This window comes from Hetaerina americana, unplaced genomic scaffold, assembly GCF_022747635.1.
Source record: "Hetaerina americana unplaced genomic scaffold, ioHetAmer1.1.p SCAF_3, whole genome shotgun sequence".
NCBI lineage: Eukaryota > Metazoa > Arthropoda > Insecta > Odonata > Calopterygidae > Hetaerina > Hetaerina americana.
This window is the reverse complement of record NW_027286874.1, coordinates 19,267,631-19,279,717: the sequence shown is the minus strand read 5'-3', so window position 1 is coordinate 19,279,717 and position 12,087 is coordinate 19,267,631. Positions and strand designations below refer to the sequence as shown.

At 39.9% G+C, this 12,087-nt stretch overlaps 1 protein-coding gene across 1 annotated transcript in view; it reads left to right on the top strand.

The window, feature by feature from the left end:
- Positions 1–12,087, top strand: part of Fkbp14 (peptidyl-prolyl cis-trans isomerase Fkb14) — a 77,219-nt gene that overhangs the window by 57,392 nt on the left and 7,740 nt on the right. The window lies entirely within an intron of this gene.

The following is a 12,087-nucleotide window of genomic DNA, read 5'->3' as shown; positions in this document are numbered from 1 at the left end:
CAATAACGACCAATTTAAAATACTATGAAGAATACTTTCTTGGCGACATTTTGCGCACGACCAACGCAACGCTGGTCCCGTCTCATTCACTTCGAGATCACCTGTCTATTTTCCCTCCCGAGTCTTCTAGATTTCTGACAGGCATGGAAGTCAACATTCATTGCAGACTCTTTCTGACTGCAGTGTTATCTTGCTTCTCATGCTATTCCTGTCTGAGTGGACACATTTTCCTAGTGAAGTTCGAAAATTAAAGGGCAAAAAAAATGCAATTCGAATGTAAGTGCCTAAGATTCGAGGTGTGTGTCATCCGTCAGTTATCGGGAGATGTTATCTTTATCTTTCATCGTGTGTATGGTGTTATCGAGTGATCAGAGGGATGCTTTGGGAATGCGAGTTAGATTGGGCGATGAACGGGAAAGGCCGTTTGGCAACGAGTTTTTTTACGATTATCACCAGACAGAAAACTTTCATTGGCAAGGATAATGATTATTATAAGGTAATCTGTCGGTTAAGGTAAGTTTTGGATGGACACAACTACCAAATAAATATTTTGCGACTCCTAACAAAACACAATCCAGCAACCAACTGTACACAAAGTCCTTCATCTGTGTGCTTCCTTCCTCGCTTCATCCCGTCCAACATTCCTATCCTGCTCCTGCCCTTCCCTCTGTTGCCTAGCATTCTCCCCTCTATCACAGTCTTCAACCTCCCACTGCCGATCAATATGCCCTTCATCCATTCTTCCTGCCTCCTTGGGATTTCTCCCAACAAACCACTCTCCTCGCTCACCATACCTAGTATTTCCTCATTTGTTTTCCTTTCGGTCCATTTCACCTTCCCCAATCTTCCTCATACCCACATTTCAAAAGCCTCCAATCTACTTCTATCCTCCTGCTTCAGTGACCACGTTTCCGCGCTGTACATGATTACGTTCCATATCAAAGTTTTCATGAGTCTTTTCTTAACATCTTTACTCAACATCCGTCATCAACTCCCTCCTTGTGAAAACTTCTTTGTCAAGTGCATTTCTTCTCCTTACGTCCCTACTACTTTGACTGGGTTTGTCCAAAACACTACCGAGATACGTAAACTGTTCTACCTGCTCTAGTTTTTGGCCTCCTATTTAATGTTAAGCGAAGCCTTTTTCTTTCTGGAAAATTGCATAACCTTTGTTTTATTAATATTGGTTCTCGTCCCGTTAATGTGGCGCTGAATTTTCAATTCACTCAGCAATGCTTGCAAGCCCTTGGCTGACTGCCAAAGCTAAAAAACTTGGTCATCAGCAAACCTACCTGATTTTACGAATTCCCCGCCCACTTTCATTACCACCTCCAGTTCTTCCCATGACTCTTTAATTATTTCCTCCACATATATGTTGAACAGTACCGGCGACAACGGACACCCCTGCCTTACCTCTTCCTAACACTGCCCATCCGGATTATCCGTTCCCCACTCGTACCCGAGCAGTCTGAGACATGTACAGGTTGCGGATTAGCCTCCTGTCCTTCCACTTTATTCCCATTTTGTGGAATATGCTCACTATTTTTTTCCAATTCACTGTATCAAACGCCTTTTCGAAGTCTACGAAACAGGCAAATACGTCCTGATTGTATTCTGTATTCCTCTCGATTAGTAAACTCATTACTGCAATGGTATCACGCGTGCCTCTCCCCTTCCTAAAGCCAAACTGATCATCCCTTAGTAATCATTTAGCCTACTCTTTATCCTTTTATTGATAATCCTGAGAACAACTTCATCTGCGTGGGAAATCAAACTTATTGTTCTGTAGTCCTTGCATGATGTAGCCTTTACCTTTTTCGGAATAGGAACTAAAAATGATCTCACAAAGTCTTCCGGCCAGATTCCATCCTCATAAATACTACGAATCAGCCCATAAAGCCTCTTCCTCCCACATTTTCCTACGCATTTTAAAAGTTCCACGGGAATGTTATCCACCCCCACGGCTTTATTTAGTTTCATCTCCCTTAATGCCCTTTCTATTTCATTGTCTAGTATGCCTGGATCTAAGCTGTCTTTCTCTACGTCATATTCTTTTTCAACGTCTAATTTTGTTGGTCTAAGTTCTTTACTTTACAGTTCTTCTATATACTCCTTCCATCTCTCTTGGATCTTTCCTGCGTCAACTATTACCTTACCCGCCTTATCTCTAACTGTTAGCACAGATCCTCCCTTCTTACTTCCCGACAGTGATTTCACCCTGCGCACCAATTTCACCCTACCTTCGCTAACTTTCTATATCCTCGCACTGCGTCCTCCAAGGATAACTATAATTCTTAGGTTTTTATGTGGCACCGTATCAATCCAAAACTATTCACATTGATACAAGAACAATCCAGGTATATTACATTATAAAACAACTATGATAGGCTGAGATTACGCTTTGTAACGTAGTCCCCATTTTGTCGCTCATATGAGATCCAGTAACTCTACCTTATTTTTTATGGGGCGTACATAATATTGTTTAATTTTGAAATAGCGCCTTCTGTAATTTACTTAATGATTATTTAAGATGTTTCCCTCGTGTAGGCATAATCATTTGCTTGTTTCAATGTAGAAAGATTTTGGAAAACTATCAGTACTTATTTTATAAATTGAAGGCGTTCACGTGCGTTTGACCGTTAGTTAATTAAATAAATTTCCAAATATAAATAATCGTAAAATTCTCATAAAATTTCTTTATAAACAAAATAGATATTTATCAGACCTCACGATGACTATCGTCATTGAAAATTGAGGAATCGTCACTCCAAATTCAGAATGTATCCGTTTATGATAAATATTGGTTTCTATCATCCTCTGTAGAAAGGTCTTTTGGCAGGTCAAAGGATGTAGCGTCAGTGTGGATCAAACACAGTTTCTTAGGATTATATTCCAGTAGCAGGATTAGTAAACAGAAACGTGAAAATACATCATTTATTTTCTTCCTATTAATTTAACTCATATTCTTTTCTGTGATTATTCTAAACTCGCATTGTCGATGCTGAAAAGTAATGGGTCGCAAAAGGTTAATTGCCATTGGCGGACTCTGGTGTGAATAAACAGGAATATCTTTAAGCCGACATCTTTTTTTGGAGAAATGGACCCAGCGGTGAGGGGTTTTTTTTAGAGATAACACCTCAGTTCTCTGACTTAAGAATGAGAAGACGGGAAGTGATCTTTGTATGGTTGAGGGAACGTTCGTATCATTCCCTGGAGGAACAAGAGTCGAAATTGGCTGCCGTTTATCATACCCATATCGTAGTGTATTTTTACCTGAATTAGAATTTGATTTTTAATTTAATCTTTAAGACCAAACTTACTGGAATATACAAATATTTAAACAGTAAGATGCGAAAGCTACAAGTTGCATTTCCAAATATAAATCAAATCATATCAATGAATCTTCCAGGATTACTCCTAGTCATTTTATATATACATATGCTACTTTTTTAATTCAGAGTTAACTGCACTAAAATGACATAATGCTATCTCATAATTGCATAAATTTAAATAATTTTAGTCCTCTATTTAAGCTTACATAGAAACATTTTGATATATATTGTTAAATATCATTAATTAGTTCCCGAGAGGAAAAAATCTCTTATAATTTAGATATACCATACATTAGTTATCACTCGAAGTACAAATTCAACGGTAAAATATGAGTTTGTTTTTTTGATATTTCTCATATGTCGACGATCAATGTCAAGATGTCAATTTTAAGAAATCATCAATAATGGAGACTTCAATGTCAAATGTAATTGTCGGTCCTTCATATCTCTCACACTATAAACTTAACAAAGTTAAAGTTAATCCATTATTCTTAAATAATTTATACGACTCAAAATTTGTAAAAGAAATGATCGTGAAACATACATACCCCTAAAGACCTTAGAGAACGTGCATTACCGATTTTACTCCTCGAATTATTAAATTCAGGAGAATATAATTTTAAATTATTGTCCGAAAATTATCGAAAAACCTGCTGTTTATGGAAATCCCTATTGTGAAACGAATAGTCTACTACTTGATCAGCAGTAAATCAATTTGCTCAGGTAAACAACGGCGTTTTTATTCCAGTCGCAGCAGTATGAACTGCAAACTACAAAGGCAAATTTTTATTCCATTATGCCATTGTGCATGAAAAAGAAATGAATTAGGACATACATAAGTTATCTGTCTTTCTTCTCCAGAGGTTGTTTAAATACAGCAAGTTTCCAATGGTACTTTAAAATGACTCTCCACTCCGTAAGGATGTCAAAGATATCCACTTCCTTAGCCAGAATTAAACTCGTACAATCAGCATAAAACATGAGGAACCGTGTTGGAGACGATGAAGCGAAAGAGAGAAAGCGGGAGAAAAAAGGGTAGAGAGGATAAGAAAAACAGGAGAGAAAGTAGAGGAGGCGTTGGAAGACGCACGTGCGTCAGTCCCTCACTATCCCGAATGCCGTGAAGCCATTTGGCTCGTAAATAATCGCATGGTGTTGGCCCTAAGGAAGGCTGAAGTGTTTTGCTGAGGAGTCGGAAGAACGCCGCGGGAGACAGGGACGGCGGAGGGAAATCCGAAGAGAGGGTGTAACGGACGGGGTGCCAGCGCCCTCAAACCTCTCCCCGCCATCCCTCCACATCCACCTCCACCCCTCTCCGTCCCAAAGCCTCCCATCCCCTTGCCGTGAGAAGAGGGAGGATGAGAGCAGGCAGGAGAACGCCCGTCGGAAAAAGGGCGAGTGTTGAAGCGAGATGGGTTCCGTTTCTTTTCCTTCCTTATCCTCCTTGAAGGGACCGAATGATGATGATATGGGCGCGAAACTCAACCCGTGATCTCTCCCCTTTCAACAAAATACGTACTGTAAGCGAGTCGAGGGGGGAAGGCGGAGGAGAAAGAAGGAGAGGAAGCGAGGAGCGCACGTACGCGTCTTGAGGAGGTGGTGGTGATGGAAAATTTTTTAAAAGGGTGGAGGGAGGGCTGTTTGGGATCACGCCCCGTCTTTCATGCGTCTTGACTAACGACTTTTGAAGCTTTTGCTTCTCTCGTTTAAAAAGAAAAAGCCTTTCTCCACTTGTGCACTCCACCTCCCCTCTAAGCCAGCCGCCAGCGGTGCTTCTCCCTCCACTCCTTATTCTCCACCGCGCCCCCTTCATTCCTTTGCTTTCTTTTCCCCCTTCTCTGTGCTCTTGTTTTACCATTTCCCAGCGACCACTCCATCTTGCGGTGGAGCGGGAAGGATGGGGGGAGGAGCACCGCAGTGTCGTTCGAATACTCTCGAGAAAAATGTGAATGCATGAATGAATGGCGACGACTGTTTTTCGACGGTCTCTTTTTGTCCCGCTTTCCATGACTCTTTCCGTCCTTCATTTCCCTCGACAGAGAAAAGAAAGCCCCACTTCAGGAGTGGGTGGGCGAGGTGGAGATTAAGTCCGGGGGGCGGGAGAGAGTGGAAACGTCGCCAGTTTCCACTCAACAAAGCGATCAACTCGGAATTCAGGTCCCCCAATCCGGAGGAAGGGAATTTCTTCAGAAGGGAAATTGCGCTGAATTCGGGTCGGATCCGCGGTGAGACACTTAATCGGGTTGTTCACAGCATTGCGCATACATATGACTCCCCAGAAAATGTATGTTGCATTTATTTTTGTAGTAGTAGAGATGACTCGTTTGGATTTGCTACGAAACACTAGCGAAATATTTCATGATCTTGATCTACTCATAAGTGAATTCTCATTTTTCCGTTTGATGGCGTCGGCGTTCGTACAAGGAATGAGAATTTGAAAATAATTAAATCGATACAAAAATTAAGTATCTAACAGATATAGAATATCAGGAAAGTAAGATATCGAAGTGGGAAGAAATTGGTTTGAAGTAAGGAAATAATTGTGTAATGCGTCTTATCTTGGACTTCAAAATAAAATTATGATATGCCACAAATGACCTTTGCGGTATCATGTGATGCTGGATACCTACTATTCCTCTTTAACCTGACTCCATACTCATTAATGCAGCCAGAATTACGGCATATACGATATGGCTCAAACGCAAAGGAAGACTATGTGCCCCTGCGCTTGTGCAACTCCCGTTACTCCGTTCGGTCTTCCTCACTCTGAAAGGGAAGGGGAAAGATGGGGTCACCTCGAGGATCAACTTAAACGAAAAAAGAACATATTTTAAAATGTCCCCTACTTTCTTCGGATGATTCTGCTTGAGTTGGCGGGTGGCATCCGCATAGCATCATCGTAGGTGTCGCCTATCACAAGAAGACTGCTCCATCAGTCATTGAAGCGTTTGCTGCATGCGGTGCTGTCTGTGGTGGAGGGTAAATTAATCACGATAGTAAATACAGATGTATCACTCTTAATTCTTACTAATGCCTGCTGTTAGTAGAACATAGTTATTTTAATTGAAGTGTAAGAGGAACCCATCTGAATGTATTAACTGTAGACGTACAATTACCTGAAAGTTTCCCTTTAAGAATAGTGGTAGGTTTTCTGGCTTACATTTATTTAAGCGAGACACCATGGCTTTAGCGCCACATTTTAATGAACTAGATATCTCTCTTGTTCAGCAGGACCAATCTAAATTTCTCTCCCATGAATTCCCTCCACTAACTATTTTTTCACGGTATTTATTGCATTATGTATCCTGGGTTTTACGAGTCTTATTCTGTTTTTGCTGGGCCAAAATTGCTTGGTCATTCGTTCTACTGTGGTCAATGGAATAAAAAGGTAACTCCATTAGTGTATGCAGAGTAAGAAATCCCTATGAACGAGTATTAGACCAAAATTTTGATGTGATGAATCAACTTTCATCCTGAAAGTATGAACATTACGGTTTATTTAAGCAATAAAATTATTTTTACTCTCATAAGATGTTACGAACTCTCTCTAGACTGTTACGTCCTGGAATTCCGAACGGTTTTGCCTAAAATAAATTGATGTACTTAGAAGTGAATTCATACCCCTAAACAAGTGTGGGATAGTCGAGGCAGGCAAGATTAGAGCTCAAATTCGACATGGAAAATTTAATTCAGAGTAGTGGTATGGTTAAGTGCCTACATAATTTTCTACATGCACATAATCTAGCTACACCTTCATGGCAAAAAAAGCTTCGCAATAATTTCTTTATTCTATTCTGATACTTTTACAAACCTCAATACGTACGTGGAAATAAACAGGAGCAACCGACGATCCCTCGCCTTAGATTGTCCGGTAATAATTTAGGCTCGAAAATTTCCACTCGTTCCCACTCGAGGGAAAGAAGCAGGCGCGAAGCCGCCAGGTTGACGTAAATAAAAAATATGGTAAGCTGGCATCCATAACGACTGGATACCCCCACAAACTTCCACTCCTCTCTCTCTCTTCTTCAATTTTCTCATGACTTGACATGGTCGCATGAGTTACGGGCGGGATGCATCCATCGGGTGCGGTCTGATGTGTGCTCGGGGATAAGTGCGGGGGCGTTGTGAAGATGGGAACCCGAGGAAGGGGGGAGGAGGAGGAGCGGGATGGTCGAGGGAGTGAATGGAGAGGGCATCCGGCGCCGAAATAGCACCGCGGGCGTTTATAGGGCTGGGCGAATTAGGGGTTTGGGGGAAGCAGGATGAATGCGGAAGGATGGAGGACAGAGATGAATAAGAAGGGAAGCGTGGTAAGGGTTTCCACAAAGAAGGAAATTGCGGGGGCGGAGAGGTAGGAAGAGTGAGGAGTACACAATGAGATTCCAGGGAAGCGGGGAATGTCTGTCTCTTGGGGGAGTACTTGCGGGTTTCTTTTTTTAAAGAGTACACCATTTCAGGAAAATAAATTCACTTCCTTCCATACCAAAACGGCGAAATGTTCGGACGCCTTCACAAAGAAAGTGACCTAATGTACCAGTATGTGATGAGAGAATTGTTGATTGCCTTTTGAGCATTATTAGAGTTCCAACCGAAGAGGACCAGTGAAACGAGGCTCAATGATACGAAAAAATGCCCAACTATAGCGGTCATAAAAGGTGCTGAAAAATACATATTGATGGTATATTAAATTATAAATATTTAAACTAGTTAATATTCAACTTGCAGTCATATAAAGGAGTAAGTTTATCATTTAATTCCATCAAACTAGGATAATAATGACTTTCTATAGCCACGCTAGAGATAAGAATACGTCTGAGTCTAACAATAACGTCAAGCAAGGAGTTCATAAATCAAATCATTCGTCGATTGCATGCCAACGTAAAATAATTGTTGAACATATTGTGTTAACGTGCATATTGACACTTCAATGAAAATAACGCAAAACCTTTTTTAAGCATTTAATAATTCCTTTTCCGAAGTGTTGCTCAAAATAAGAATACCAGAAGACATTCCATGCATTCACACCTCACGAAATAGATTAACTCTTCATCCTTTCTTTCTGTATACGGTACATTTCGCAAAATCTACTGAAGTGTACAGGGTGCGTTCCGAAAGTAATGCAGTTATTTTTTATAATTTATTTATTATCTTGTATTATTTAATTAATTCAACTATTTAAACTCAATGAATATTTACTTTACTTTTGTGGATAGCATCAAAATGTAAACGACTACACGTACAGGCATATGACGAAAGCAGAATCGGATTCATGCAAAGTGCTTTCCTCACATGTGTCACTTCTTCACCATTAAAATCTCTAATTCATTCTCAAGAGTTTAAATTATTTTAGCCAGTTGTGCGTACAACAGGGATGATGTTTCCAGCTAAAATCATTCCATGAACCTGTAAAATATTTAATCTGTTTACCGCGGACCGACGGAAACATTTTTCAGCGGTTTGAAACACACACACACATATATATATATACACACACACACACACACACACGCACACGCGCACGCGCACGCGCGCACGCACGCACGCGCGCACACGCACGCACACGCACTCACTCGCACACGCGCACACGCACTCACTCGCACACGCGCACACGCACTCACTCGCACACGCACTCGCACTCACTCGCACTCACTCGCACTCGCACTCGCACACACACAGCTTAGCGCCCCCCCCCCCACCTACTCCAAGTAGTTCGATCCCACCCCAACCAATAGGAGCGGCGCGGGATATTCAATTGCATTACTTTCGGAACACACCATGTATGTGCCTGAGAAACTCTTTAATTTCATGACATTACGAAGACAGGTGCGTGCATGGGTATTTTACTAAATGTAGCCAAGTCAATTTAAATTACTGCTGCTGTTGACACTTGCAGGTGTGGGTGAACCCGGGTCTAATTCTGCACTTAGTGTAAAAGTAGTGTGAATGGTGGACCCTTCCTCCTGGGGTCGCTGAAGTTTTGTCCTCTCTGAACCAGGTCTAGCAACAGAAAGAAAACTGATAGCACAAGAAACTTCGCAGTCCAAATTAATTTGAAAACCAGGAGCGACTGACGAATGGAGCTCTAGGACTTCCGAGGTAGACGGTTCCCAAAGGATAGTAGATACTGAATAGCATTTCCACTTGATCCGATAGCGTCCTCAGATGCCTCAACGATGAAGAAAGGAGATGCCACCCTGCTACCCAGTTTGGAAAAGTTAGGTTCTCCTGTTTCATTCCTGAACCAAGGACGTCAAACCAAAAACATCTTCACAATGAATCCCTATTCTGTTTCAAAACAACCCTAATTAAACGCCACTTAATAAATGGTCAACGAAGTAAATAAAATTATTTATTTTTCCCCTCATATTCCACAGAGTCATCAATTATACCAAATCTGCTGAGCCACCTTACTAGCCTTACTTCCGTTTTAGCCTTCCGTTTATGTCTCAATGAAGAAAGAGGCCCACTGAGACGACTTCATTTCAGAGAGCATTTTATTTTTTTTCTCTGCTGCTAAATTTTATTGAAAAGCAAAAATTTTACAAATGGAAATTCGTGAGAGCCCGCTAATGTCCATTGTTAACTAAAATTCAACAACCATTCCAAACCATCTTAACCACGGTTTATGTTCCTTCCTTGTCGTGGTATTTCCATTTAATAGACTTGACGAATTCAGGTGTCTGATAAATCGAAGCCACCTATTCCACGTATTTACCCTTTGGCTACTGCCAGAATAGCAGGATTAAATCACAGTTCTTATAGGGTGAAAATGACTGTCTGGCCCATCATGGTGTCGACTCGTCCCTTGGAAACGGGAACATGTGACAAAGGATTTTACTGCGGGGTGCCTTCAGCCAAACAAGAACTACTCAAACTGTCATGCTCCAGAAATACCACCTACTAAGTACCATTAAATCCCGAACAGTCTACTCAACTAACGATTCCAGATTAGGGAAAGCTTGCTCCACCGAACGAATCGAATAGCGAGCAGAGAATCTCGAGTATATGGCTGTCTCGAGAGAGCTACCGCGAAATAGGCTTTCCTCCTGTCCTTTAGAAACGTTTATGCTCGTAAGTCCAGAGCGAGGAAAAGAGCACCACTTCTCTCCGTCTCCTCACTCGCTTCCCAACCGCGAAAGTACTGCGTGAGCGGGGTCCGAACTTTCTAAATGCTTTTTCAAGTCGTCCTTGGCAGACGCTGTAATTATTTTATTTCAATACTCATTGCGAAATTTTCTTTTTGACCTATCTCCTCTCGAAACTATGAACTCTGAAACACAAACTTAATGCTCTTTAAAAATCAGGTTATTATTGTGATATTTATGGAATGATACACCTGGAAAATTATATATATAATCGCCACAATCTCGTTTCTTCGAACACCATGATTTTTTTCAAAAGCTAATTTTTTTAGATAATTCACGTTTAATGTAATTAATTAGATTTTTCCACATATATTCATACGGAGTCCACGTTTTAAGTTGTCCATTGACACCATTGCTCACAAGTCTTGGAGCGAGAGTGACTTGAGGCATCCATTTCCCTAATTTTCTCTTCTTTGTATAAATGGTTTCCTTTCAATGAACTAACAAACGAAGGTTTTACAATCATCATGGAATATAATGTACAGATGATGCCAGTGAATCAGCTTCCACAATAAACATAATTTAGGATACCCGCTAGTAATAACCCAAGGCCAGATAAGATCACCCTCTTAGTTGAAGAGAAATTCAGCTTTTGGCATAGAAAGAGACTTTAAGAGAATCTACCATTTGATTATGGTTTCTATAATAATTAATCAAGAATGGCAATTGAATGCAGTTGCAACTCTGATCATGATAATCAAAACTGTTCCTGATGAAGCAGCTCTTGAGAGCCATTAATTTTTAGTAGACTTTTGCTTTAAGTATCCTTGAACTAATAACATATATACAGAAAAACTAACAATAACCAAGTAAATTTAACCATTTGTTACCTCACTGAAAATAAATTTTAAAATGCTAACTGGAACATTAAAAGAAGATAATTGAAAGAGGAGTCTAAAATTTAAATTTAGAATGATTTGGAATGAAAATTTTATGATGAATTGAATAGACATTTTTGCACTGACAATAAAGGTTCCAAGCCCAAATGCCTTGTTCATTACAGCTTATGACTAGATCTTCTGAACAATCAGTAAATCCTGAGGATGCTTGCATTATATGTCACATTATATTGATAGGGGACGGTGTATTTCCATGGTTAATCAGTAAAATAAATGGTACCATGGTGTCCGTAAATATTGAGATATTGATGTATTTTACTGCTTTTTAAATTGATTACCTAATCCTTATCTCTGTTATATCTAATATGGATTTGTTGCCTCATAAAAGCTCATACTTGATGAATAAACTATCCAATTTTTATGGGCAATTTCAGAATCTAATTATAGAGTTTGTATATAACTATTAGAATTACCTATGTTATGAAGAATTGAGTGGAAATTGATGCCTACAAAATTAAAAACTTAAAATTTTTACCATATTGACTTTTGGAAATTCAAATTATGGATTCCATGGGTCATTCCTTTAAAAATAATGGTAAAATAATGCTGTTAACAATACTGAATTTCATAGCAAAAGTTTTTCAATCTTAGGAGAATGCAAAGTTTTCGGTGTTGCATCGTGAAATATCACCATGTTCTGATTTTATTCTTTCATTTAATTCTACAACAAATTGTAATGCGTAGTAACTTTGGTCATGTTATTAAATGATT